Raw genomic sequence first — 27,724 nt, forward strand, 5'->3', positions numbered from 1 at the left:
TGGCTGCTGGCTGAGGCCACTTACACCACACCAGTGCCTGTGGCTTCTGGCTGAGGCCACTTACACCACACCAGGGCCTGTGGCTCTTGCTCAGGCCACTCACATCACACCAGGCCCTGCGCTTCTGGCCGAGGCCATCTTCACCAAACCAGGCCCTGTGCTGCTAGCTGTGGCCATGTACAACACACCAGGGCCTGTGCTGTTAGATAAATGCTAAACTGAGCCTTTGGGTTAGGGTATTATGCAAACATGCAGGTATGGTTAAAGGATTGTCTTCGTAACTTCAGGTACTTGCCACCTAATCAGTTGAATCCATAAATTGAGACATTGTGCTGGGGCCAGCAGCTTACGGCCATACCACCCTGAGCACGCCCGACCTCGTCTGATCTCGGAAGCTAAGCAGGGCTGGGCTTGGTTAGTACTTGGATGGGAGACCGCCTGGGAATACCTGGTGCTGTAAGCATTTCATTTTCATGTCACTGAACCGCTTTTGATCCAGAGAAGGGGTGTATTAAAAGACCAAAAGCAGCTGCCCATTAATGAGGGCACATTAACGACATTGCTTTTGGCTGTTTTCCAATGTCTTGTGCTGCTAGCTGATGCCACCTACACCACACCAGGACCTGAGTGACCGGCTGGGGCCACTTACACCACACCAAGGCCTGTGGCTGCTGGATGAGGCCACCTACACCACACCAGGGCCTTAGTTGCTATTGAGGCCAATTACACCACACCAGGGTCTGTGGCTCTTGCTCAGGCCACTTACACCACACCAGGGCCTGTGGCTGCTGGCTGAGGCCACTTACACCACACCACGGCCTTATTTGCTTCTGAGGCCACTTACACCACACCAGGGCCTGTGGCTGCTGGCTGAGGCCACATACACCACACCAGGGCCTTAGTTGCTATTGAGGCCAATTACACCACACCAGGGCCTCTGGCACTGGCTGAGGCCACTTACACCACACCAGGGCCTGTGGCTGCTGGCTGAGGCCACTTACACCACACCAGGGCCTGTGGCTGCTGGATGAGGCGACTTACACCACACCAAGGCCTGTGGCTGCTGGCTGAGGCCACTTACACCACACCAGGGCCTTAGTTGCTATTGAGGCCACTTACACCACACCAGGGCCTGTGGCTGCTGGCTGTGGCCATGTACACCACACCAGGGCCTGTGGCTGCTGGCTGAGGCCACATACACCACACCAGGGCCTTAGTTGCTATTGAAGCCAATTACACCACACCAGGGCCTGTGGCACTGGCTGAGGCCACTTACACCACACCAGGGCCTGTGGCTGCTGGCTGAGGCCACTTACACCACACCAGGGCCTGTGGCTGCTGGCTGAGGCCACTTACACCACACCAGGGCCTGTGGCTCTGGCTCAGGCCACTCATATCACACCAGACCCTGTGCTTCTGGCCGAGGCCATCTTCACCAAACCAGGCCCTGTGCTGCTAGCTGTGGCCATGTACAACACACCAGGCCCTGTTCTGGTTCCTGAGGCCATCTTCAACAATCCAGGGCCTGTGCTGTTGGATAAATGCTAAACTGAGCCTTTGGGTTAGGGTATTATGCAAACATGCAGGTATGGTTATAGGATTGTCTTCGTAACTTCAGGTACTTGCCACCTAATCACTTGAATCCATAAATTGAGACATTGTGCTGGGGCCAGCAGCTTACGGCCATACCACCCTGAGCACGCCCGACCTCGTCTGATCTCGGAAGCTAAGCAGGGCTGGGCTTGGTTAGTACTTGGATGGGAGACTGCCTGGGAATACCTGGTGCTGTAAGCCTTTCATTTTCATGTCATTGAACCGCTTTTGATCCAGAGAAGGGGTGTATTAAAAGACCAAAAGCAGCTGCCCATTAATGAGGGCACATTAACGACATTGCTTTTGGCTGTTTTCCAATGTCTTGTGCTGCTAGCTGATGCCACCTACACCACACCAGGGCCTGAGTGACCGGCTGGGGCCATTTACACCACATCAGGGCCTGTGGCTCTGGCTGAGGCCACTTACACCACACCAGGGCCTGTGGCTGCTGGCTGAGGCCACCTACACCACACCAGGGCCTTAGTTGCTATTGAGGCCAATTACACCACACCAGGGTCTGTAGCTCTTGCTCAGGCCACTTACACCACACCAGGGCCTGTGGCTGCTGGCTGAGGCCACTTACACCACACCAGGGCCTGTGGCTGCTGGCTGAGGCCACTTACACCACACCAGGGCCTGTGGCTGCTGGCTGAGGCCACTTACACCACACAAGGGCCTGTGGCTGCTGGCTGAGGCCACCTACACCACACCAGGGCCTGTGGCTTCTGGCTGAGGCCACTTACACCACACCAGGGCCTGTGGCTCTTGCTCAGGCCACTCATATCACACCAGACCCTGTGCTTCTGGCCAAGGCCATCTTCACCAAACCTGGCCCTGTGCTGCTTGCTGTGGCCATGTACAACACACCAGGCCCTGTGCTGGTTCCAGAGGCCATCTTCAACAATCCAGGGCCTGTGCTGTTAGATAAATGCCAAACTGAGCCTTTGGGTTAGGGTATTATGCAAACATGCAGGTATGGTTAAAGGATTGTCTTCGTAACTTCAGGTACTTGCCACCTAATCACTTGAATCCATAAATTGAGACATTGTGCTGAGGCCAGCAGCTTACGGCCATACCACCCTGAGCACGCCCGACCTCGTCTGATCTCGGAAGCTAAGCAGGGCTGGGCTTGGTTAGTACTTGGATGGGAGACTGCCTGGGAATACCTGGTACTGTAAGCCTTTCATTTTCATGTCATTGAACCGCTTTTGATCCAGAGAAGGGGTGTATTAAAAGACCAAAAGCAGCTGCCCATTAATGAGGGCACATTAACGACATTGCTTTTGGCTGTTTTCCAATGTCTTGTGCTGCTAGCTGATGCCACCTACACCACACCAGGGACTGAGTGACCGGCTGGGGCCACTTACACCACATCAGGGCCTGTGGCTGCTGGCTGAGGCCACTTACACCACACCAGGGCCTGTGGCTGCTGGCTGAGGCCACCTACACCACACCAGGGCCTTAGTTGCTATTGAGGCCAATTACACCACACCAGGGTCTGTGGCTCTTGGTCAGGCCACTTACACCACACCAGGGCCTGTGGCTGCTGGCTGAGGCCACTTACACCACATCAGGGCATTAGTTGCTATTGAGGCCACTTACACCACACCAGGGCCTGTGGCTGCTGGCTGAGGCCACCTACACCACACCAGGGCATTAGTTGCTATTGAGGCCAATTACACCACACCAGGGTCTGTGGCTCTTGCTCAGGCCACTTACACCACACCAGGGCCTGTGGCACTGGCTGAGGCCACTTACACCACACCAGGGCCTGTGGCTGCTGGCTGTGGCCATGTACACCACACCAGGGCCTGTGGCTGCTGGCTGAGGCCACATACACCACACCAGGGCCTTAGTTGCTATTGAGGCCAATTACACCACACCAGGGCCTGTGGCACTGGCTGAGGCCACTTACACCACACCAGGGCCTGTGGCTGCTGGCTGAGGCCACTTACACCACACCAGGGCCTGTGGCTGCTGGCTGAGGCCACTTACACCACACCAGGGCCTGTGGCTCTGGCTCAGGCCACTCATATCACACCAGACCCTGTGCTTCTGGCCGAGGCCATCTTCACCAAACCAGGCCCTGTGCTGCTAGCTGTGGCCATGTACAACACACCAGGCCCTGTTCTGGTTCCTGAGGCCATCTTCAACAATCCAGGGCCTGTGCTGTTGGATAAATGCTAAACTGAGCCTTTGGGTTAGGGTATTATGCAAACATGCAGGTATGGTTATAGGATTGTCTTCGTAACTTCAGGTACTTGCCACCTAATCACTTGAATCCATAAATTGAGACATTGTGCTGGGGCCAGCAGCTTACGGCCATACCACCCTGAGCACGCCCGACCTCGTCTGATCTCGGAAGCTAAGCAGGGCTGGGCTTGGTTAGTACTTGGATGGGAGACTTCCTTGGAATACCTGGTGCTGTAAGACTTTCATTTTCATGTCATTGAACCGCTTTTGATCCAGAGAAGGGGTGTATTAAAAGACCAAAAGCAGCTGCCCATTAATGAGGGCACATTAACGACATTGCTTTTGGCTCTTTTCCAATGTCTTGTGCTGCTAGCTGATGCCACCTACACCACACCAGGGCCTGAGTGACCGGCTGGGGCCACTTACACCACATCAGGGCCTGTGGCTGCTGGCTGAGGCCACCTACACCACACCAGGGCCTTAGTTGCTATTGAGGCCAATTACACCACACCAGGGCCTGTGGCTCTTGCTCAGGCCACTCATATCACACCAGACCCTGCGCTTCTGGCCGAGGCCATCTTCACCAAACCTGGCCCTGTGCTGCTTGCTGTGGCCATGTACAACACACCAGGCCCTGTGCTGGTTCCAGAGGCCATCTTCAACAATCCAGGGCCTGTGCTGTTAGATAAATGCCAAACTGAGCCTTTGGGTTAGGGTATTATGCAAACATGCAGGTATGGTTATAGGATTGTCTTCGTAACTTCAGGTATTGCCACCTAATCAGTTGAATCCATAAATTGAGACATTGTGCTGGGGCCAGCAGCTTACGGCCATACCACCCTGAGCACGCCCGACCTCGTCTGATGTCGGAAGCTAAGCAGGGCTGGGCTTGGTTAGTACTTGGATGGGAGACTGCCTGGGAATACCTGGTGCTGTAAGCCTTTCATTTTCATGTCATTGAACCGCTTTTGATCCAGAGAAGGGGTGTATTAAAAGACCAAAAGCAGCTGCCCATTAATGAGGGCACATTAACGACATTGCTTTTGGCTGTTTTCCAATGTCTTGTGCTGCTAGCTGATGCCACCTACACCACACCAGGGCCTGAGTGACCGGCTGGGGCCACTTACACCACATCAGGGCCTGTGGCTCTGGCTGAGGCCACTTACACCACACCAGGGCCTGTGGCTGCTGGCTGAGGCCACTTACACCACACCAGGGCCTTAGTTGCTATTGAGGCCAATTACACCACACCAGGGTCTGTGGCTCTTGCTCAGGCCACTTACACCACACCAGGGCCTGTGGCTGCTGGCTGAGGCCACATACACCACACCAGGGCCTTAGTTGCTATTGAGGCCAATTACACCACACCAGGGCCTGTGGCACTGGCTGAGGCCACTTACACCACACCAGGGCCTGTGGCTGCTGGCTGAGGCCACTTACACCACACCAGGGCCTGTGGCTGCTGGATGAGGCGACTTACACCACACCAGGGCCTGTGGCTGCTGGATGAGGCGACTTACACCACACCAAGGCCTGTGGCTGCTGGCTGAGGCCACTTACACCACACCAGGGCCTTAGTTGCTATTGAGGCCACTTACACCACACCAGGGCCTGTGGCTGCTGGCTGTGGCCATGTACACCACACCAGGGCCTGTGGCTGCTGGCTGAGGCCACATACACCACACCAGGGCCTTAGTTGCTATTGAGGCCAATTACACCACACCAGGGCCTGAGTGACCGGCTGGGGCCACTTACACCACATCAGGGCCTGTGGCTCTGGCTGAGGCCACTTACACCACACCAGGGCCTGTGGCTGCTGGCTGAGGCCACTAACACCACACCAGGGCCTTAGTTGCTATTGAGGCCAATTACACCACACCAGGGTCTGTGGCTCTTGCTCAGGCCACTTACACCACACCAGGGCCTGTGGCTGCTGGCTGAGGCCACTAACACCACACCAGGGCCTTAGTTGCTATTGAGGCCAATTACACCACACCAGGGTCTGTGGCTCTTGCTCAGGCCACTTACACCACACCAGGGCCTGTGGCTGCTGGCTGAGGCCACTTACACCACACAAGGGCCTGTGGCTGCTGGCTGAGGCCACCTACACCACACCAGGGCCAGTGGCTTCTGGCTGAGGCCACTTACACCACACCAGTGACTGTGGCTTCTGACTGAGGCCACTTACACCACACCAGGGCCTGTGGCTGCTGGCTGAGGCCACCTACACCACACCAGGGCCTTAGTTGCTATTGAGGCCAATTACACCACACCAGGGTCTGTGGCTCTTTCTCAGGCCACTTACACCACACCAGGGCCTGTGGCTGCTGGCTGAGGCCACTTACACCACACCAGGGCATTAGTTGCTATTGAGGCCAATTACACCACACCAGGGTCTGTTGCTCTTGCTCAGGCCACTTACACCACACCAGGGCCTGTGGCACTGGCTGAGGCCACTTACACCACACCAGGGCCTGTGGCTCTGGCTGAGGCCACTTACACCACACCAGGGCCTTAGTTGCTATTGAGGCCACTTACACCACACCAGGGCCTGTGGCTCTGGCTGAGGCCACTTACACCACACCACGGCCTTATTTGCTTCTGAGGCCACTTACACCACACCAGGGCCTGTGGCTGCTGGCTGAGGCCACATACACCACACCAGGGCCTTAGTTGCTATTGAGGCCAATTACACCACACCAGGGTCTGTGGCTCTTGCTCAGGCCACTTACACCACACCAGGGCCTGTGGCTGCTGGCTGAGGCCACTTACACCACACAAGGGCCTTTGGCTGCTGGCTGAGGCCACCTACACCACACCAGGGCCTGTGGCTGCTGGCTGAGACCACTTACACCACACCAGGGCCTGTGGCTCTTGCTCAGGCCACTTACACCACACCAGGGCCTTAGTTGCTATTGAGGCCACTTACACCACACCAGGGCCTGTGGCACTGGCTGAGGCCACTTACACCACACAAGGGCCTGTGGCTGCTGGCTGAGGCCACTTACACCACACCAGTGCCTGTGGCTTCTGGCTCAGGCCACTTACACCACACCAGGGCCTGTGGCTCTTGCTCAGGCCACTCATATCACACCAGACCCTGTGCTTCTGGCCAAGGCCATCTTCACCAAACCTGGCCCAGTGCTGCTTGCTGTGGCCATGTACAAGACACAAGGCCCTGTGCTGCTGGCTGAGGCCACTTACACCACACCAGGGCCTTATTTACTTCTGAGGCCACTTACACCACACCAGGGCCTGTGGCTGCTGGCTGAGGCCACATACACAACACCAGGGCCTTAGTTGCTATTGAGGCCAATTACACCACACCAGGGCCTGTGGCACTGGCTGAGGCCACTTACACCACACCAGGGCCTGTGGCTGCTGGCTGAGGCCACTTACTATTGAGGCCAATTACACCACACCAGGGCCTGTGGCACTGGCTGAGGCCACTTACACCACACCAGGGCCTGTGGCTGCTGGCTGAGGCCACTTACACCACACCAGGGCCTGTGGCTCTTGCTCAGGCCACTTACACCACACCAGGGCCTGTGGCTGCTGGCTGAGGCCACTTACACCACACCAGGGCCTGTGGCTGCTGGCTGAGGCCACTTACACCACACCAGGGCCTGTGGCTGCTGGCTGAGGGCACTTACACCACACCAGTGCCTGTGGCTGCTGGCTGAGGCCACTTACACCACACCAGGGCATTAGTTGCTATTGAGGCCCCTTACACCACACCAGGGCCTGTGGCTGCTGGCTGAGGCCACTTACACCACACCAGGGCCTGTGGCTGCTGGCTGAGGCCACTTACACCACACCAGGGCCTGTGGCTCTGGCTGAGGCCACTTACACCACACCAGGGCCTGTGGCTGCTGGCTGAGGCCACTTACACCACACCAGGGCCTGTGGCTTCTGGCTGAGGCCACTTACACCACACCAGGGCCTGTGGCTCTTGCTAAGGCCACTTACACCACACCAGGGCCTGTGGCTGCTGGCTGAGGCCACTTACACCACACCAGGGCCTGTGGCTGCTGGCTGAGGCCACTTACACCACACCAGGGCCTGTGGCTGCTGGCTGAGGGCACTTACACCACACCAGGGCCTGTGGCTGCTGGCTGAGGCCACTTACACCACACCAGGGCCTGTGGCTGCTGGCTGAGGCCACTTACACCACACCAGGGCCTGTGGCTGCTGGCTGAGGGCACTTACACCACACCAGTGCCTGTGGCTGCTGGCTGAGGCCACCTACACCACACCAGGGCATTAGTTGCTATTGAGGCCAATTACACCACACCAGGGTCTGTGACTCTTGCTCAGGCCACTTACACCACACCAGGGCCTGTGGCACTGGCTGAGGCCACTTACACCACACCAGGGCCTGTGGCTGCTGGCTGAGGCCACTTACACCACACCAGGGCCTGTGGCTGCTGGCTGAGGTCACTTACACCACACCAGGGCCTGTGGCACTGGCTGAGGCCACTTACACCACACCAGGGCCTGTGGCACTGGCTGAGGCCACTTACACCACACCAGTGCCTGTGGCTTCTGGCTGAGGCCACTTACACCACACCAGGGCCTGTGGCTGCTGGCTCAGGCCACTTACACCACACCAGGGCCTGTGGCTGCTGGCTGAGGCCACTTACACCACACCAGTGCCTGTGGCTGCTGGCTGAGGCCACTTACACCACACCAGGGCATTAGTTGCTATTGAGGCCCCTTACACCACACCAGGGCCTGTGGCACTGGCTGAGGCCACTTACACCACACCAGGGCCTGTGGCTGCTGGCTGAGGCCACTTACACCACACCAGGGCATTAGTTGCTATTGAGGCCAATTACACCACACCAGGGTCTGTGGCTCTTGCTCAGGCCACTTACACCACACCAGGGCCTGTGGCACTGGCTGAGGCCACTTACACTACACCACGGCCTGTGGCTCTGGCTGAGGCCACTTACACCACACCAGGGCCTGTGGCTGCTGGCTGAGGCCACTTACACCAGACCAGTTCCTGTGGCTGCTGGCTGAGGCCACTTACACCACACCAGGGCATTAGTTGCTATTGAGGCCCCTTACACCACACCAGGGCCTGTGGCACTGGCTGAGGCCACTTACACCACACCAGGGCATTAGTTGCTATTGAGGCCAATTACACCACACCAGGGTCTGTGGCTCTTGCTCAGGCCACTTACACCACACCAGGGCCTGTGGCACTGGCTGAGGCCACTTACACTACACCAGGGCCTGTGGCTCTGGCTGAGGCCACTTACACCACACCAGGGCCTGTGGCTGCTGGCTGAGGCCACTTACACCACACCAGGGCCTGTGGCTTCTGGCTGAGGCCACTTACACCACACCAGGGCCTGTGGCTGCTGGCTGAGGCCAGTTACACCACACCAGGGCCTGTGGCTGCTGGCTGAGGCCACTTACACCACACCAGGGCCTGTGGCTCTTGCTCAGGCCACTCACATCACACCAGGCCCTGCGCTTCTGGCCGAGGCCATCTTCACCAAACCAGGCCCTGTGCTGCTAGCTGTGGCCATGTACAACACACCAGGCCCTGTGCTGGTTCCTGAGGCCATCTTCAACAATCCAGGGCCTGTGCTGTTAGATAAATGCTAAACTGAGCCTTTGGGTTAGGGTATTATGCAAACATGCAGGTATGGTTAAAGGATTGTCTTCGTAACTTCAGGTACTTGCCACCTAATCAGTTGAATCCATAAATTGAGACATTGTGCTGGGGCCAGCAGCTTACGGCCATACCACCCTGAGCATGCCCGACCTCGTCTGATCTCGGAAGCTAAGCAGGGCTGGGTTTGGTTAGTACTTGGATGGGAGACTACCTGGGAATACCTGGTGCTGTAAGCCTTTCATTTTCATGTCATTGAACCGCTTTTGATCCAGAGAAGGGGTGTATTAAAAGACCAAAAGCAGCTGCCCATTAATGAGGGCACATTAACGACATTGCTTTTGGCTGTTTTCCAATGTATTGTGCTGCTAGCTGATGCCACCTACACCACACCAGGGCCTGAGTGACCGGCTGGGGCCACTTACACCACATCAGGGCCTGTGGCTGCTGGCTGAGGCCACTTACACCACACCAGGGCCTGTGGCTGCTGGCTGAGGCCACTTACACCACACCAGGGCATTAGTTGCTATTGAGGCCAATTACACCACACCAGGGTCTGTGGCTCTTGCTCAGGCCACTTACACCACATCAGGGCCTGTGGCACTGGCTGAGGCCACTTACACCACACCAGGGCCTGTGGCTGCTGGCTGAGGCCACCTACACCACACCAGGGCATTAGTTGCTATTGAGGCCAATTACACCACACCAGGGTCTGTGACTCTTGCTCAGGCCACTTACACCACACCAGGGCCTGTGGCTGCTGGCTGAGGCCACTTACACCACACCAGGGCCTGTGGCTGCTGGCTGAGGCCACTTACACCACACCAGGGCCTGTGGCTGCTGGCTGAGGTCACTTACACCACACCAGTGCCTGTGGCTGCTGGCTGAGGGCACTTACACCACACCAGTGCCTGTGGCTTCTGGCTGAGGCCACTTACACCACACCAGGGCCTGTGGCTGCTGGCTGAGGCCACTTACACCACACCAGGGCCTGTGGCTGCTGGCTGAGGTCACTTACACCACACCAGTGCCTGTGGCTGCTGGCTGAGGGCACTTACACCACACCAGTGCCTGTGGCTTCTGGCTGAGGCCACTTACACCACACCAGGGCCTGTGGCTCTTGCTCAGGCCACTTACACCACACCAGGGCCTGTGGCTGCTGGCTGAGGCCACTTACACCACACCAGGGCCTGTGGCTGCTGGCTGAGGGCACTTACACCACACCAGTGCCTGTGGCTGCTGGCTGAGGCCACTTACACCACACCAGGGCATTAGTTGCTATTGAGGCCCCTTACACCACACCAGGGCCTGTGGCTGCTGGCTGAGGCCACCTACACCACACCAGGGCATTAGTTGCTATTGAGGCCCCTTACACCACACCAGGGCCTGTGGCTGCTGGCTGAGGCCACTTACACCACACCAGGGCCTGTGGCTGCTGGCTGAGGCCACCTACACCACACCAGGGCATTAGTTGCTATTGAGGCCAATTACACCACACCAGGGTCTGTGACTCTTGCTCAGGCCACTTACACCACACCAGGGCCTGTGGCACTGGCTGAGGCCACTTACACCACACCAGGGCCTGTGGCTGCTGGCTGAGGCCACTTACACCACACCAGGGCCTGTGGCTGCTGGCTGAGGTCACTTACACCACACCAGGGCCTGTGGCTGCTGGCTGAGGCCACTTACACCACACCAGGGCATTAGTTGCTATTGAGGCCCCTTACACCACACCAGGGCCTGTGGCACTGGCTGAGGCCACTTACACCACACCAGGGCCTGTGGCTGCTGGCTGAGGCCACCTACACCACACCAGGGCATTAGTTGCTATTGAGGCCAATTACACCACACCAGGGTCTGTGGCTCTTGCTCAGGCCACTTACACCACACCAGGGCCTGTGGCACTGGCTGAGGCCACTTACACCACACCAGGGCCTGTGGCTGCTGGCTGAGGCCATTTACACCACACCAGGGCCTGTGGCTGCTGGCTGAGGCCACTTACACCACACCAGGGACTGTGGCTGCTGGCTGAGGCCACTTACACCACACCAGTGCCTGTGGCTTCTGGCTGAGGCCACTTACACCACACCAGGGCCTGTGGCTCTTGCTCAGGCCACTCACATCACACCAGGCCCTGCGCTTCTGGCCGAGGCCATCTTCACCAAACCAGGCCCTGTGCTGCTAGCTGTGGCCATGTACAACACACCAGGCCCTGTGCTGGTTCCTGAGGCCATCTTCAACAATCCAGGGCCTGTGCTGTTAGATAAATGCTAAACTGAGCCTTTGGGTTAGGGTATTATGCAAACATGCAGGTATGGTTAAAGGATTGTCTTCGTAACTTCAGGTACTTGCCACCTAATCAGTTGAATCCATAAATTGAGACATTGTGCTGGGGCCAGCAGCTTACGGCCATACCACCCTGAGCACGCCCGACCTCGTCTGATCTCGGAAGCTAAGCAGGGCTGGGCTTGGTTAGTACTTGGATGGGAGACTGCCTGGGAATACCTGGTGCTGTAAGCCTTTCATTTTCATGTCATTGAACCGCTTTTGATCCAGAGAAGGGGTGTATTAAAAGACCAAAAGCAGCTGCCCATTAATGAGGGCACATTAACGACATTGCTTTTGGCTGTTTTCCAATGTCTTGTGCTGCTAGCTGAGGCCACCTACACCACACCAGGGCCTTAGTTGCTATTGAGGCCAATTACACCACACCAGGGTCTGTGGCTCTTGCTCAGGCCACTTACACCACACCAGGGCCTGTGGCTGCTGGCTGAGGCCACTTACACCACACCAGGGCATTAGTTGCTATTGAGGCCACTTACACCACACCAGGGCCTGTGGCTGCTGGCTGAGGCCACCTACACCACACCAGGGCATTAGTTGCTATTGAGGCCAATTACACCACACCAGGGTCTGTGGCTCTTGCTCAGGCCACTTACACCACACCAGGGCCTGTGGCACTGGCTGAGGCCACTTACACCACACCAGGGCCTGTGGCTCTGGCTGAGGCCACTTACACCACACCAGGGCCTGTGGCTGCTGGCTGAGGCCACTTACACCACACCAGGGCCTGTGGCTGCTGGCTGAGGCCACTTACACCACACCAGGGCCTGTGGCTGCTGGCTGAGGCCACTTACACCACACCAGTGCCTGTGGCTTCTGGCTGAGGCCACTTACACCACACCAGGGCCTGTGGCTCTTGCTCAGGCCACTCACATCACACCAGGCCCTGCGCTTCTGGCCGAGGCCATCTTCACCAAACCAGGCCCTGTGCTGCTAGCTGTGGCCATGTACAACACACCAGGCCCTGTGCTGGTTCCTGAGGCCATCTTCAACAATCCAGGGCCTGTGCTGTTAGATAAATGCTAAACTGAGCCTTTGGGTTAGGGTATTATGCAAACATGCAGGTATGGTTAAAGGATTGTCTTCGTAACTTCAGGTACTTGCCACCTAATCAGTTGAATCCATAAATTGAGACATTGTGCTGGGGCCAGCAGCTTACGGCCATACCACCCTGAGCATGCCCGACCTCGTCTGATCTCGGAAGCTAAGCAGGGCTGGGCTTGGTTAGTACTTGGATGGGAGACTACCTGGGAATACCTGGTGCTGTAAGCCTTTCATTTTCATGTCATTGAACCGCTTTTGATCCAGAGAAGGGGTGTATTAAAAGACCAAAAGCAGCTGCCCATTAATGAGGGCACATTAACGACATTGCTTTTGGCTGTTTTCCAATGTCTTGTGCTGCTAGCTGATGCCACCTACACCACACCAGGGCCTGAGTGACCGGCTGGGGCCACTTACACCACATCAGGGCCTGTGGATGCTGGCTGAGGCCACTTACACCACACCAGGGCCTGTGGCTGCTGGCTGAGGCCACTTACACCACACCAGGGCATTAGTTGCTATTGAGGCCAATTACACCACACCAGGGTCTGTGGCTCTTGCTCAGGCCACTTACACCACATCAGGGCCTGTGGCACTGGCTGAGGCCACTTACACCACACCAGGGCCTGTGGCTGCTGGCTGAGGCCACCTACACCACACCAGGGCATTAGTTGCTATTGAGGCCAATTACACCACACCAGGGTCTGTGACTCTTGCTCAGGCCACTTACACCACACCAGGGCCTGTGGCACTGGCTGAGGCCACTTACACCACACCAGGGCCTGTGGCTGCTGGCTGAGGCCACTTACACCACACCAGGGCCTGTGGCTGCTGGCTGAGGTCACTTACACCACACCAGTGCCTGTGGCTGCTGGCTGAGGGCACTTACACCACACCAGTGCCTGTGGCTTCTGGCTGAGGCCACTTACACCACACCAGGGCCTGTGGCTGCTGGCTGAGGCCACTTACACCACACCAGGGCCTGTGGCTGCTGGCTGAGGTCACTTACACCACACCAGTGCCTGTGGCTGCTGGCTGAGGGCACTTACACCACACCAGTGCCTGTGGCTTCTGGCTGAGGCCACTTACACCACACCAGGGCCTGTGGCTCTTGCTCAGGCCACTTACACCACACCAGGGCCTGTGGCTGCTGGCTGAGGGCACTTACACCACACCAGTGCCTGTGGCTGCTGGCTGAGGCCACTTACACCACACCAGGGCATTAGTTGCTATTGAGGCCCCTTACACCACACCAGGGCCTGTGGCTGCTGGCTGAGGCCACTTACACCACACCAGGGCCTGTGGCTGCTGGCTGAGGCCACTTACACCACACCAGGGCCTGTGGCTGCTGCCTGAGGCCACTTACACCACACCAGGGACTGTGGCTGCTGGCTGAGGCCACCTACACCACACCAGTGCCTGTGGCTTCTGGCTGAGGCCACTTACACCACACCAGGGCCTGTGGCTCTTGCTCAGGCCACTCACATCACACCAGGCCCTGCGCTTCTGGCCGAGGCCATCTTCACCAAACCAGGCCCTGTGCTGCTAGCTGTGGCCATGTACAACACACCAGGCCCTGTGCTGGTTCCTGAGGCCATCTTCAACAATCCAGGGCCTGTGCTGTTAGATAAATGCTAAACTGAGCCTTTGGGTTAGGGTATTATGCAAACATGCAGGTATGGTTAAAGGATTGTCTTCGTAACTTCAGGTACTTGCCACCTAATCAGTTGAATCCATAAATTGAGACATTGTGCTGGGGCCAGCAGCTTACGGCCATACCACCCTGAGCACGCCCGACCTCGTCTGATCTCGGAAGCTAAGCAGGGCTGGGCTTGGTTAGTACTTGGATGGGAGACTCCCTGGGAATACCTGGTGCTGTAAGCCTTTCTTTTTCATGTCATTGAACCGCTTTTGATCCAGAGAAGGGGTGTATTAAAAGACCAAAAGCAGCTGCCCATTAATGAGGGCACATTAACGACATTGCTTTTGGCTGTTTTCCAATGTCTTGTGCTGCTAGCTGATGCCACCTACACCACACCAGGGCCTGAGTGACCGGCTGGGGCCACTTACACCACATCAGGGCCTGTGGCTGCTGGCTGAGGCCACTTACACCACACCAGGGCCTGTGGCTGCTGGCTGAGGCCACTTACACCACACCAGGGCATTAGTTGCTATTGAGGCCAATTACACCACACCAGGGTCTGTGGCTCTTGCTCAGGCCACTTACACCACATCAGGGCCTGTGGCACTGGCTGAGGCCACTTACACCACACCAGGGCCTGTGGCTGCTGGCTGAGGCCACCTACACCACACCAGGGCATTAGTTGCTATTGAGGCCAATTACACCACACCAGGGTCTGTGACTCTTGCTCAGGCCACTTACACCACACTAGGGCCTGTGGCACTGGCTGAGGCCACTTACACCACACCAGGGCCTGTGGCTGCTGGCTGAGGCCACTTACACCACACCAGGGCCTGTGGCTGCTGGCTGAGGTCACTTACACCACACCAGTGCCTGTGGCTGCTGGCTGAGGGCACTTACACCACACCAGTGCCTGTGGCTTCTGGCTGAGGCCACTTACACCACACCAGGGCCTGTGGCTGCTGGCTGAGGCCACTTACACCACACCAGGGCCTGTGGCTGCTGGCTGAGGTCACTTACACCACACCAGTGCCTGTGGCTGCTGGCTGAGGGCACTTACACCACACCAGTGCCTGTGGCTTCTGGCTGAGGCCACTTACACCACACCAGGGCCTGTGGCTCTTGCTCAGGCCACTTACACCACACCAGGGCCTGTGGCTGCTGGCTGAGGGCACTTACACCACACCAGTGCCTGTGGCTGCTGGCTGAGGCCACTTACACCACACCAGGGCATTAGTTGCTATTGAGGCCCCTTACACCACACCAGGGCCTGTGGCACTGGCTGAGGCCACTTACACCACACCAGGGCCTGTGGCTGCTGGCTGAGGCCACCTACACCACACCAGGGCATTAGTTGCTATTGAGGCCAATTACACCACACCAGGGTCTGTGACTCTTGCTCAGGCCACTTACACCACACCAGGGCCTGTGGCACTGGCTGAGGCCACTTACACCACACCAGGGCCTGTGGCTGCTGGCTGAGGCCACTTACACCACACCAGGGCCTGTGGCTGCTGGCTGAGGTCACTTACACCACACCAGGGCCTGTGGCTGCTGGCTGAGGGCACTTACACCACACCAGTGCCTGTGGCTTCTGGCTGAGGCCACTTACACCACACCAGGGCCTGTGGCAGCTGGCTCAGGCCACTTACACCACACCAGGGCCTGTGGCTGCTGGCTGAGGCCACTTACACCACACCAGGGCCTGTGGCTGCTGGCTGAGGCCACTTACACCACACCAGTGCCTGTGGCTGCTGGCTGAGGCCACTTACACCACACCAGGGCATTAGTTGCTATTGAGGCCCCTTACACCACACCAGGGCCTGTGGCACTGGCTGAGGCCACTTACACCACACCAGGGCCTGTGGCTGCTGGCTGAGGCCACCTACACCTCACCAGGGCATTAGTTGCTATTGAGGCCAATTACACCACACCAGGGTCTGTGGCTCTTGCTCAGGCCACTTACACCACACCAGGGCCTGTGGCACTGGCTGAGGCCACTTACACCACACCAGGGCCTGTGGCTCTGGCTGAGGCCACTTACACCACACCAGGGCCTGTGGCTGCTGGCTGAGGCCATTTACACCACACCAGGGCCTGTGGCTGCTGGCTGAGGCCACTTACACCACACCAGGGCCTGTGGCTGCTGGCTGAGGCCACTTACACCACACCAGTGCCTGTGGCTTCTGGCTGAGGCCACTTACACCACACCAGGGCCTGTGGCTCTTGCTCAGGCCACTCACATCACACCAGGCCCTGCGCTTCTGGCCGAGGCCATCTTCACCAAACCAGGCCCTGTGCTGCTAGCTGTGGCCATGTACAACACACCAGGGCCTGTGCTGTTAGATAAATGCTAAACTGAGCCTTTGGGTTAGGGTATTATGCAAACATGCAGGTATGGTTAAAGGATTGTCTTCGTAACTTCAGGTACTTGCCACCTAATCAGTTGAATCCATAAATTGAGACATTGTGCTGGGGCCAGCAGCTTACGGCCATACCACCCTGAGCACGCCCGACCTCGTCTGATCTCGGAAGCTAAGCAGGGCTGGGCTTGGTTAGTACTTGGATGGGAGACCGCCTGGGAATACCTGGTGCTGTAAGCATTTCATTTTCATGTCACTGAACCGCTTTTGATCCAGAGAAGGGGTGTATTAAAAGACCAAAAGCAGCTGCCCATTAATGAGGGCACATTAACGACATTGCTTTTGGCTGTTTTCCAATGTCTTGTGCTGCTAGCTGATGCCACCTACACCACACCAGGACCTGAGTGACCGGCTGGGGCCACTTACACCACACCAAGGCCTGTGGCTGCTGGATGAGGCCACCTACACCACACCAGGGCCTTAGTTGCTATTGAGGCCAATTACACCACACCAGGGTCTGTGGCTCTTGCTCAGGCCACTTACACCACACCAGGGCCTGTGGCTGCTGGCTGAGGCCACTTACACCACACCACGGCCTTATTTGCTTCTGAGGCCACTTACACCACACCAGGGCCTGTGGCTGCTGGCTGAGGCCACATACACCACACCAGGGCCTTAGTTGCTATTGAGGCCAATTACACCACACCAGGGCCTCTGGCACTGGCTGAGGCCACTTACACCACACCAGGGCCTGTGGCTGCTGGCTGAGGCCACTTACACCACACCAGGGCCTGTGGCTGCTGGATGAGGCGACTTACACCACACCAAGGCCTGTGGCTGCTGGCTGAGGCCACTTACACCACACCAGGGCCTTAGTTGCTATTGAGGCCACTTACACCACACCAGGGCCTGTGGCTGCTGGCTGTGGCCATGTACACCACACCAGGGCCTGTGGCTGCTGGCTGAGGCCACATACACCACACCAGGGCCTTAGTTGCTATTGAAGCCAATTACACCACACCAGGGCCTGTGGCACTGGCTGAGGCCACTTACACCACACCAGGGCCTGTGGCTGCTGGCTGAGGCCACTTACACCACACCAGGGCCTGTGGCTGCTGGCTGAGGCCACTTACACCACACCAGGGCCTGTGGCTCTGGCTCAGGCCACTCATATCACACCAGACCCTGTGCTTCTGGCCGAGGCCATCTTCACCAAACCAGGCCCTGTGCTGCTAGCTGTGGCCATGTACAACACACCAGGCCCTGTTCTGGTTCCTGAGGCCATCTTCAACAATCCAGGGCCTGTGCTGTTGGATAAATGCTAAACTGAGCCTTTGGGTTAGGGTATTATGCAAACATGCAGGTATGGTTATAGGATTGTCTTCGTAACTTCAGGTACTTGCCACCTAATCACTTGAATCCATAAATTGAGACATTGTGCTGGGGCCAGCAGCTTACGGCCATACCACCCTGAGCACGCCCGACCTCGTCTGATCTCGGAAGCTAAGCAGGGCTGGGCTTGGTTAGTACTTGGATGGGAGACTGCCTGGGAATACCTGGTGCTGTAAGCCTTTCATTTTCATGTCATTGAACCGCTTTTGATCCAGAGAAGGGGTGTATTAAAAGACCAAAAGCAGCTGCCCATTAATGAGGGCACATTAACGACATTGCTTTTGGCTGTTTTCCAATGTCTTGTGCTGCTAGCTGATGCCACCTACACCACACCAGGGCCTGAGTGACCGGCTGGGGCCATTTACACCACATCAGGGCCTGTGGCTCTGGCTGAGGCCACTTACACCACACCAGGGCCTGTGGCTGCTGGCTGAGGCCACCTACACCACACCAGGGCCTTAGTTGCTATTGAGGCCAATTACACCACACCAGGGTCTGTAGCTCTTGCTCAGGCCACTTACACCACACCAGGGCCTGTGGCTGCTGGCTGAGGCCACTTACACCACACCAGGGCCTGTGGCTGCTGGCTGAGGCCACTTACACCACACCAGGGCCTGTGGCTGCTGGCTGAGGCCACTTACACCACACAAGGGCCTGTGGCTGCTGGCTGAGGCCACCTACACCACACCAGGGCCTGTGGCTTCTGGCTGAGGCCACTTACACCACACCAGGGCCTGTGGCTCTTGCTCAGGCCACTCATATCACACCAGACCCTGTGCTTCTGGCCAAGGCCATCTTCACCAAACCTGGCCCTGTGCTGCTTGCTGTGGCCATGTACAACACACCAGGCCCTGTGCTGGTTCCAGAGGCCATCTTCAACAATCCAGGGCCTGTGCTGTTAGATAAATGCCAAACTGAGCCTTTGGGTTAGGGTATTATGCAAACATGCAGGTATGGTTAAAGGATTGTCTTCGTAACTTCAGGTACTTGCCACCTAATCACTTGAATCCATAAATTGAGACATTGTGCTGAGGCCAGCAGCTTACGGCCATACCACCCTGAGCACGCCCGACCTCGTCTGATCTCGGAAGCTAAGCAGGGCTGGGCTTGGTTAGTACTTGGATGGGAGACTGCCTGGGAATACCTGGTACTGTAAGCCTTTCATTTTCATGTCATTGAACCGCTTTTGATCCAGAGAAGGGGTGTATTAAAAGACCAAAAGCAGCTGCCCATTAATGAGGGCACATTAACGACATTGCTTTTGGCTGTTTTCCAATGTCTTGTGCTGCTAGCTGATGCCACCTACACCACACCAGGGACTGAGTGACCGGCTGGGGCCACTTACACCACATCAGGGCCTGTGGCTGCTGGCTGAGGCCACTTACACCACACCAGGGCCTGTGGCTGCTGGCTGAGGCCACCTACACCACACCAGGGCCTTAGTTGCTATTGAGGCCAATTACACCACACCAGGGTCTGTGGCTCTTGGTCAGGCCACTTACACCACACCAGGGCCTGTGGCTGCTGGCTGAGGCCACTTACACCACATCAGGGCATTAGTTGCTATTGAGGCCACTTACACCACACCAGGGCCTGTGGCTGCTGGCTGAGGCCACCTACACCACACCAGGGCATTAGTTGCTATTGAGGCCAATTACACCACACCAGGGTCTGTGGCTCTTGCTCAGGCCACTTACACCACACCAGGGCCTGTGGCACTGGCTGAGGCCACTTACACCACACCAGGGCCTGTGGCTGCTGGCTGTGGCCATGTACACCACACCAGGGCCTGTGGCTGCTGGCTGAGGCCACATACACCACACCAGGGCCTTAGTTGCTATTGAGGCCAATTACACCACACCAGGGCCTGTGGCACTGGCTGAGGCCACTTACACCACACCAGGGCCTGTGGCTGCTGGCTGAGGCCACTTACACCACACCAGGGCCTGTGGCTGCTGGCTGAGGCCACTTACACCACACCAGGGCCTGTGGCTCTGGCTCAGGCCACTCATATCACACCAGACCCTGTGCTTCTGGCCGAGGCCATCTTCACCAAACCAGGCCCTGTGCTGCTAGCTGTGGCCATGTACAACACACCAGGCCCTGTTCTGGTTCCTGAGGCCATCTTCAACAATCCAGGGCCTGTGCTGTTGGATAAATGCTAAACTGAGCCTTTGGGTTAGGGTATTATGCAAACATGCAGGTATGGTTATAGGATTGTCTTCGTAACTTCAGGTACTTGCCACCTAATCACTTGAATCCATAAATTGAGACATTGTGCTGGGGCCAGCAGCTTACGGCCATACCACCCTGAGCACGCCCGACCTCGTCTGATCTCGGAAGCTAAGCAGGGCTGGGCTTGGTTAGTACTTGGATGGGAGACTTCCTTGGAATACCTGGTGCTGTAAGACTTTCATTTTCATGTCATTGAACCGCTTTTGATCCAGAGAAGGGGTGTATTAAAAGACCAAAAGCAGCTGCCCATTAATGAGGGCACATTAACGACATTGCTTTTGGCTCTTTTCCAATGTCTTGTGCTGCTAGCTGATGCCACCTACACCACACCAGGGCCTGAGTGACCGGCTGGGGCCACTTACACCACATCAGGGCCTGTGGCTGCTGGCTGAGGCCACCTACACCACACCAGGGCCTTAGTTGCTATTGAGGCCAATTACACCACACCAGGGCCTGTGGCTCTTGCTCAGGCCACTCATATCACACCAGACCCTGCGCTTCTGGCCGAGGCCATCTTCACCAAACCTGGCCCTGTGCTGCTTGCTGTGGCCATGTACAACACACCAGGCCCTGTGCTGGTTCCAGAGGCCATCTTCAACAATCCAGGGCCTGTGCTGTTAGATAAATGCCAAACTGAGCCTTTGGGTTAGGGTATTATGCAAACATGCAGGTATGGTTATAGGATTGTCTTCGTAACTTCAGGTATTGCCACCTAATCAGTTGAATCCATAAATTGAGACATTGTGCTGGGGCCAGCAGCTTACGGCCATACCACCCTGAGCACGCCCGACCTCGTCTGATGTCGGAAGCTAAGCAGGGCTGGGCTTGGTTAGTACTTGGATGGGAGACTGCCTGGGAATACCTGGTGCTGTAAGCCTTTCATTTTCATGTCATTGAACCGCTTTTGATCCAGAGAAGGGGTGTATTAAAAGACCAAAAGCAGCTGCCCATTAATGAGGGCACATTAACGACATTGCTTTTGGCTGTTTTCCAATGTCTTGTGCTGCTAGCTGATGCCACCTACACCACACCAGGGCCTGAGTGACCGGCTGGGGCCACTTACACCACATCAGGGCCTGTGGCTCTGGCTGAGGCCACTTACACCACACCAGGGCCTGTGGCTGCTGGCTGAGGCCACTTACACCACACCAGGGCCTTAGTTGCTATTGAGGCCAATTACACCACACCAGGGTCTGTGGCTCTTGCTCAGGCCACTTACACCACACCAGGGCCTGTGGCTGCTGGCTGAGGCCACATACACCACACCAGGGCCTTAGTTGCTATTGAGGCCAATTACACCACACCAGGGCCTGTGGCACTGGCTGAGGCCACTTACACCACACCAGGGCCTGTGGCTGCTGGCTGAGGCCACTTACACCACACCAGGGCCTGTGGCTGCTGGATGAGGCGACTTACACCACACCAGGGCCTGTGGCTGCTGGATGAGGCGACTTACACCACACCAAGGCCTGTGGCTGCTGGCTGAGGCCACTTACACCACACCAGGGCCTTAGTTGCTATTGAGGCCACTTACACCACACCAGGGCCTGTGGCTGCTGGCTGTGGCCATGTACACCACACCAGGGCCTGTGGCTGCTGGCTGAGGCCACATACACCACACCAGGGCCTTAGTTGCTATTGAGGCCAATTACACCACACCAGGGCCTGAGTGACCGGCTGGGGCCACTTACACCACATCAGGGCCTGTGGCTCTGGCTGAGGCCACTTACACCACACCAGGGCCTGTGGCTGCTGGCTGAGGCCACTAACACCACACCAGGGCCTTAGTTGCTATTGAGGCCAATTACACCACACCAGGGTCTGTGGCTCTTGCTCAGGCCACTTACACCACACCAGGGCCTGTGGCTGCTGGCTGAGGCCACTAACACCACACCAGGGCCTTAGTTGCTATTGAGGCCAATTACACCACACCAGGGTCTGTGGCTCTTGCTCAGGCCACTTACACCACACCAGGGCCTGTGGCTGCTGGCTGAGGCCACTTACACCACACAAGGGCCTGTGGCTGCTGGCTGAGGCCACCTACACCACACCAGGGCCAGTGGCTTCTGGCTGAGGCCACTTACACCACACCAGTGACTGTGGCTTCTGACTGAGGCCACTTACACCACACCAGGGCCTGTGGCTGCTGGCTGAGGCCACCTACACCACACCAGGGCCTTAGTTGCTATTGAGGCCAATTACACCACACCAGGGTCTGTGGCTCTTTCTCAGGCCACTTACACCACACCAGGGCCTGTGGCTGCTGGCTGAGGCCACTTACACCACACCAGGGCATTAGTTGCTATTGAGGCCAATTACACCACACCAGGGTCTGTTGCTCTTGCTCAGGCCACTTACACCACACCAGGGCCTGTGGCACTGGCTGAGGCCACTTACACCACACCAGGGCCTGTGGCTCTGGCTGAGGCCACTTACACCACACCAGGGCCTTAGTTGCTATTGAGGCCACTTACACCACACCAGGGCCTGTGGCTCTGGCTGAGGCCACTTACACCACACCACGGCCTTATTTGCTTCTGAGGCCACTTACACCACACCAGGGCCTGTGGCTGCTGGCTGAGGCCACATACACCACACCAGGGCCTTAGTTGCTATTGAGGCCAATTACACCACACCAGGGTCTGTGGCTCTTGCTCAGGCCACTTACACCACACCAGGGCCTGTGGCTGCTGGCTGAGGCCACTTACACCACACAAGGGCCTTTGGCTGCTGGCTGAGGCCACCTACACCACACCAGGGCCTGTGGCTGCTGGCTGAGACCACTTACACCACACCAGGGCCTGTGGCTCTTGCTCAGGCCACTTACACCACACCAGGGCCTTAGTTGCTATTGAGGCCACTTACACCACACCAGGGCCTGTGGCTGCTGGCTGTGGCCATGTACACCACACAAGGGCCTGTGGCTGCTGGCTGAGGCCACATACACCACACCAGGGCCTTAGTTGCTATTGAGGCCAATTACACCACATCAGGGCCTGTGGCTCTGGCTGAGGCCACTTACACCACACCAGGGCCTGTGGCTGCTGGCTGAGGCCACTTACACCACACCAGGGCCTGTGGCTGCTGGCTGAGGCCACTTACACCACACCAGGGCCTGTGGCTGCTGGCTGAGGCCACCTACACCACACCAGGGCCTTAGTTGCTATTGAGGCCAATTACACCACACCAGGGTCTGTAGCTCTTGCTCAGGCCACTTACACCACACCAGGGCCTGTGGCTGCTGGCTGAGGCCACTTACACCACACCAGGGCCTGTGGCTGCTGGCTGAGGCCACTTACACCACACCAGGGCCTGTGGCACTGGCTGAGGCCACTTACACCACACAAGGGCCTGTGGCTGCTGGCTGAGGCCACTTACACCACACCAGTGCCTGTGGCTTCTGGCTCAGGCCACTTACACCACACCAGGGCCTGTGGCTCTTGCTCAGGCCACTCATATCACACCAGACCCTGTGCTTCTGGCCAAGGCCATCTTCACCAAACCTGGCCCAGTGCTGCTTGCTGTGGCCATGTACAAGACACAAGGCCCTGTGCTGCTGGCTGAGGCCACTTACACCACACCAGGGCCTTATTTACTTCTGAGGCCACTTACACCACACCAGGGCCTGTGGCTGCTGGCTGAGGCCACATACACAACACCAGGGCCTTAGTTGCTATTGAGGCCAATTACACCACACCAGGGCCTGTGGCACTGGCTGAGGCCACTTACACCACACCAGGGCCTGTGGCTGCTGGCTGAGGCCACTTACTATTGAGGCCAATTACACCACACCAGGGCCTGTGGCACTGGCTGAGGCCACTTACACCACACCAGGGCCTGTGGCTGCTGGCTGAGGCCACTTACACCACACCAGGGCCTGTGGCTCTTGCTCAGGCCACTTACACCACACCAGGGCCTGTGGCTGCTGGCTGAGGCCACTTACACCACACCAGGGCCTGTGGCTGCTGGCTGAGGCCACTTACACCACACCAGGGCCTGTGGCTGCTGGCTGAGGGCACTTACACCACACCAGTGCCTGTGGCTGCTGGCTGAGGCCACTTACACCACACCAGGGCATTAGTTGCTATTGAGGCCCCTTACACCACACCAGGGCCTGTGGCTGCTGGCTGAGGCCACTTACACCACACCAGGGCCTGTGGCTGCTGGCTGAGGCCACTTACACCACACCAGGGCCTGTGGCTCTGGCTGAGGCCACTTACACCACACCAGGGCCTGTGGCTGCTGGCTGAGGCCACTTACACCACACCAGGGCCTGTGGCTTCTGGCTGAGGCCACTTACACCACACCAGGGCCTGTGGCTCTTGCTAAGGCCACTTACACCACACCAGGGCCTGTGGCTGCTGGCTGAGGCCACTTACACCACACCAGGGCCTGTGGCTGCTGGCTGAGGCCACTTACACCACACCAGGGCCTGTGGCTGCTGGCTGAGGGCACTTACACCACACCAGGGCCTGTGGCTGCTGGCTGAGGCCACTTACACCACACCAGGGCCTGTGGCTGCTGGCTGAGGCCACTTACACCACACCAGGGCCTGTGGCTGCTGGCTGAGGGCACTTACACCACACCAGTGCCTGTGGCTGCTGGCTGAGGCCACCTACACCACACCAGGGCATTAGTTGCTATTGAGGCCAATTACACCACACCAGGGTCTGTGACTCTTGCTCAGGCCACTTACACCACACCAGGGCCTGTGGCACTGGCTGAGGCCACTTACACCACACCAGGGCCTGTGGCTGCTGGCTGAGGCCACTTACACCACACCAGGGCCTGTGGCTGCTGGCTGAGGTCACTTACACCACACCAGGGCCTGTGGCACTGGCTGAGGCCACTTACACCACACCAGGGCCTGTGGCACTGGCTGAGGCCACTTACACCACACCAGTGCCTGTGGCTTCTGGCTGAGGCCACTTACACCACACCAGGGCCTGTGGCTGCTGGCTCAGGCCACTTACACCACACCAGGGCCTGTGGCTGCTGGCTGAGGCCACTTACACCACACCAGTGCCTGTGGCTGCTGGCTGAGGCCACTTACACCACACCAGGGCATTAGTTGCTATTGAGGCCCCTTACACCACACCAGGGCCTGTGGCACTGGCTGAGGCCACTTACACCACACCAGGGCCTGTGGCTGCTGGCTGAGGCCACTTACACCACACCAGGGCATTAGTTGCTATTGAGGCCAATTACACCACACCAGGGTCTGTGGCTCTTGCTCAGGCCACTTACACCACACCAGGGCCTGTGGCACTGGCTGAGGCCACTTACACTACACCACGGCCTGTGGCTCTGGCTGAGGCCACTTACACCACACCAGGGCCTGTGGCTGCTGGCTGAGGCCACTTACACCAGACCAGTTCCTGTGGCTGCTGGCTGAGGCCACTTACACCACACCAGGGCATTAGTTGCTATTGAGGCCCCTTACACCACACCAGGGCCTGTGGCACTGGCTGAGGCCACTTACACCACACCAGGGCATTAGTTGCTATTGAGGCCAATTACACCACACCAGGGTCTGTGGCTCTTGCTCAGGCCACTTACACCACACCAGGGCCTGTGGCACTGGCTGAGGCCACTTACACTACACCAGGGCCTGTGGCTCTGGCTGAGGCCACTTACACCACACCAGGGCCTGTGGCTGCTGGCTGAGGCCACTTACACCACACCAGGGCCTGTGGCTTCTGGCTGAGGCCACTTACACCACACCAGGGCCTGTGGCTGCTGGCTGAGGCCAGTTACACCACACCAGGGCCTGTGGCTGCTGGCTGAGGCCACTTACACCACACCAGGGCCTGTGGCTCTTGCTCAGGCCACTCACATCACACCAGGCCCTGCGCTTCTGGCCGAGGCCATCTTCACCAAACCAGGGCCTGTGCTGTTGGATAAATGCTAAACTGAGCCTTTGGGTTAGGGTATTATGCAAACATGCAGGTATGGTTATAGGATTGTCTTCGTAACTTCAGGTACTTGCCACCTAATCAGTTGAATCCATAAATTGAGACATTGTGCTGGGGCCAGCAGCTTACGGCCATACCACCCTGAGCACGCCCGACCTCGTCTGATCTCGGAAGCTAAGCAGGGCTGGGCTTGGTTAGTACTTGGATGGGAGACTGCCTGGGAATACCTGGTGCTGTAAGCCTTTCATTTTCATGTCATTGAACCGCTTTTGATCCAGAGAATGGGGTGTATTAAAAGACCAAAAGCAGCTGCCCATTAATGAGGGCACATTAACGACATTGCTTTTGGCTGTTTTCCAATGTCTTGTGCTGCTAGCTGATGCCACCTACACCACACCAGGGACTGAGTGACCGGCTGGGGCCACTTACACCACATCAGGGCCTGTGGCTGCTGGCTGAGGCCACTTACACCACACTAGGGCCTGTGGCTGCTGGCTGAGGCCACCTACACCACACCAGGGCCTTAGTTGCTATTGAGGCCAATTACACCACACCAGGGTCTGTGGCTCTTGCTCAGGCCACTTACACCACACCAGGGCCTGTGGCTGCTGGCTGAGGCCACTTACACCACACCAGGGCATTAGTTGCTATTGAGGCCACTTACACCACACCAGGGCCTGTGGCACTGGCTGAGGCCACTTACACCACACCAGGGCCTGTGGCTGCTGGCTGAGGCCACTTACACCACACCAGGGCCTGTGGCTGCTGGCTGAGGCCACTTACACCACACCAGGGCATTAGTTGCTATTGAGGCCAATTACACCACACCAGGGTCTGTGGCTCTTGCTCAGGCCACTTACACCACACCAGGGCCTGTGGCTGCTGGCTGAGGCCACTTACACCACACCAGGGCATTAGTTGCTATTGAGGCCACTTACACCACACCAGGGCCTGTGGCTGCTGGCTGAGGCCACCTACACCACACCAGGGCATTAGTTGCTATTGAGGCCACTTACACCACACCAGGGCCTGTGCCTCTTGCTCAGGCCACTTACACCACACCAGGGCCTGTGGCTGCTGGCTGAGGCCACTTACACCACACCAGGGCCTGTTGCTGCTGGCTGAGGCCACTTACACCACACCAGGGCCTGTGGCTGCTGGCTGAGGGCACTTACACCACACCAGTGCCTGTGGCTGCTGGCTGAGGCCACTTACACCACACCAGGGCATTAGTTGCTATTGAGGCCCCTTACACCACACCAGGGCCTGTGGCTTCTGGCTGAGGCCACTTACACCACACCAGGGCCTGTGGCTGCTGGCTCAGGCCACTTACACCACACCAGGGCCTGTGGCTGCTGGCTGAGGCCACTTACACCACACC

General features: G+C 57.7%; 15 non-coding genes across 15 annotated transcripts; all 15 read left to right on the top strand.

Annotated features, from left to right (window-relative positions):
- The first annotated feature begins 344 nt into the window (after positions 1-344).
- Positions 345-463, top strand: LOC143417704 (5S ribosomal RNA). The gene has a single exon (XR_013097852.1). It is a non-coding gene; the product is annotated as a 5S ribosomal RNA (ribosomal RNA).
- A 1,212-nt stretch (positions 464-1,675) lies between these two features.
- Positions 1,676-1,794, top strand: LOC143417669 (5S ribosomal RNA). Its single transcript, XR_013097816.1, has one exon. It is a non-coding gene; the product is annotated as a 5S ribosomal RNA (ribosomal RNA).
- An 861-nt stretch (positions 1,795-2,655) lies between these two features.
- LOC143417228 (5S ribosomal RNA) lies at positions 2,656-2,774 on the top strand. The gene has a single exon (XR_013097446.1). It is a non-coding gene; the product is annotated as a 5S ribosomal RNA (ribosomal RNA).
- Positions 2,775-3,907: 1,133 nt separating this feature from the next.
- Positions 3,908-4,026, top strand: LOC143417433 (5S ribosomal RNA). Its single transcript, XR_013097654.1, has one exon. It is a non-coding gene; the product is annotated as a 5S ribosomal RNA (ribosomal RNA).
- A 582-nt stretch (positions 4,027-4,608) lies between these two features.
- Positions 4,609-4,727, top strand: LOC143417398 (5S ribosomal RNA). Its single transcript, XR_013097619.1, has one exon. It is a non-coding gene; the product is annotated as a 5S ribosomal RNA (ribosomal RNA).
- A 4,805-nt stretch (positions 4,728-9,532) lies between these two features.
- On the top strand, positions 9,533-9,651 carry LOC143417376 (5S ribosomal RNA). The gene has a single exon (XR_013097597.1). It is a non-coding gene; the product is annotated as a 5S ribosomal RNA (ribosomal RNA).
- A 2,162-nt stretch (positions 9,652-11,813) lies between these two features.
- On the top strand, positions 11,814-11,932 carry LOC143417671 (5S ribosomal RNA). The gene has a single exon (XR_013097818.1). It is a non-coding gene; the product is annotated as a 5S ribosomal RNA (ribosomal RNA).
- A 976-nt stretch (positions 11,933-12,908) lies between these two features.
- On the top strand, positions 12,909-13,027 carry LOC143417912 (5S ribosomal RNA). The gene has a single exon (XR_013098060.1). It is a non-coding gene; the product is annotated as a 5S ribosomal RNA (ribosomal RNA).
- Positions 13,028-14,561: 1,534 nt separating this feature from the next.
- On the top strand, positions 14,562-14,680 carry LOC143417824 (5S ribosomal RNA). Its single transcript, XR_013097971.1, has one exon. It is a non-coding gene; the product is annotated as a 5S ribosomal RNA (ribosomal RNA).
- A 2,242-nt stretch (positions 14,681-16,922) lies between these two features.
- Positions 16,923-17,041, top strand: LOC143417715 (5S ribosomal RNA). Its single transcript, XR_013097863.1, has one exon. It is a non-coding gene; the product is annotated as a 5S ribosomal RNA (ribosomal RNA).
- Positions 17,042-18,253: 1,212 nt separating this feature from the next.
- LOC143417672 (5S ribosomal RNA) lies at positions 18,254-18,372 on the top strand. The gene has a single exon (XR_013097819.1). It is a non-coding gene; the product is annotated as a 5S ribosomal RNA (ribosomal RNA).
- An 861-nt stretch (positions 18,373-19,233) lies between these two features.
- LOC143417229 (5S ribosomal RNA) lies at positions 19,234-19,352 on the top strand. The gene has a single exon (XR_013097447.1). It is a non-coding gene; the product is annotated as a 5S ribosomal RNA (ribosomal RNA).
- A 1,133-nt stretch (positions 19,353-20,485) lies between these two features.
- LOC143417434 (5S ribosomal RNA) lies at positions 20,486-20,604 on the top strand. Its single transcript, XR_013097655.1, has one exon. It is a non-coding gene; the product is annotated as a 5S ribosomal RNA (ribosomal RNA).
- Positions 20,605-21,186: 582 nt separating this feature from the next.
- Positions 21,187-21,305, top strand: LOC143417399 (5S ribosomal RNA). Its single transcript, XR_013097620.1, has one exon. It is a non-coding gene; the product is annotated as a 5S ribosomal RNA (ribosomal RNA).
- Positions 21,306-26,466: 5,161 nt separating this feature from the next.
- LOC143417673 (5S ribosomal RNA) lies at positions 26,467-26,585 on the top strand. Its single transcript, XR_013097820.1, has one exon. It is a non-coding gene; the product is annotated as a 5S ribosomal RNA (ribosomal RNA).
- The last annotated feature ends 1,139 nt before the right edge of the window (positions 26,586-27,724 follow it).

The sequence above is a fragment of the Maylandia zebra genome, linkage group LG3 (genome assembly GCF_041146795.1).
Source record: "Maylandia zebra isolate NMK-2024a linkage group LG3, Mzebra_GT3a, whole genome shotgun sequence".
Lineage (NCBI taxonomy): Eukaryota > Metazoa > Chordata > Actinopteri > Cichliformes > Cichlidae > Maylandia > Maylandia zebra.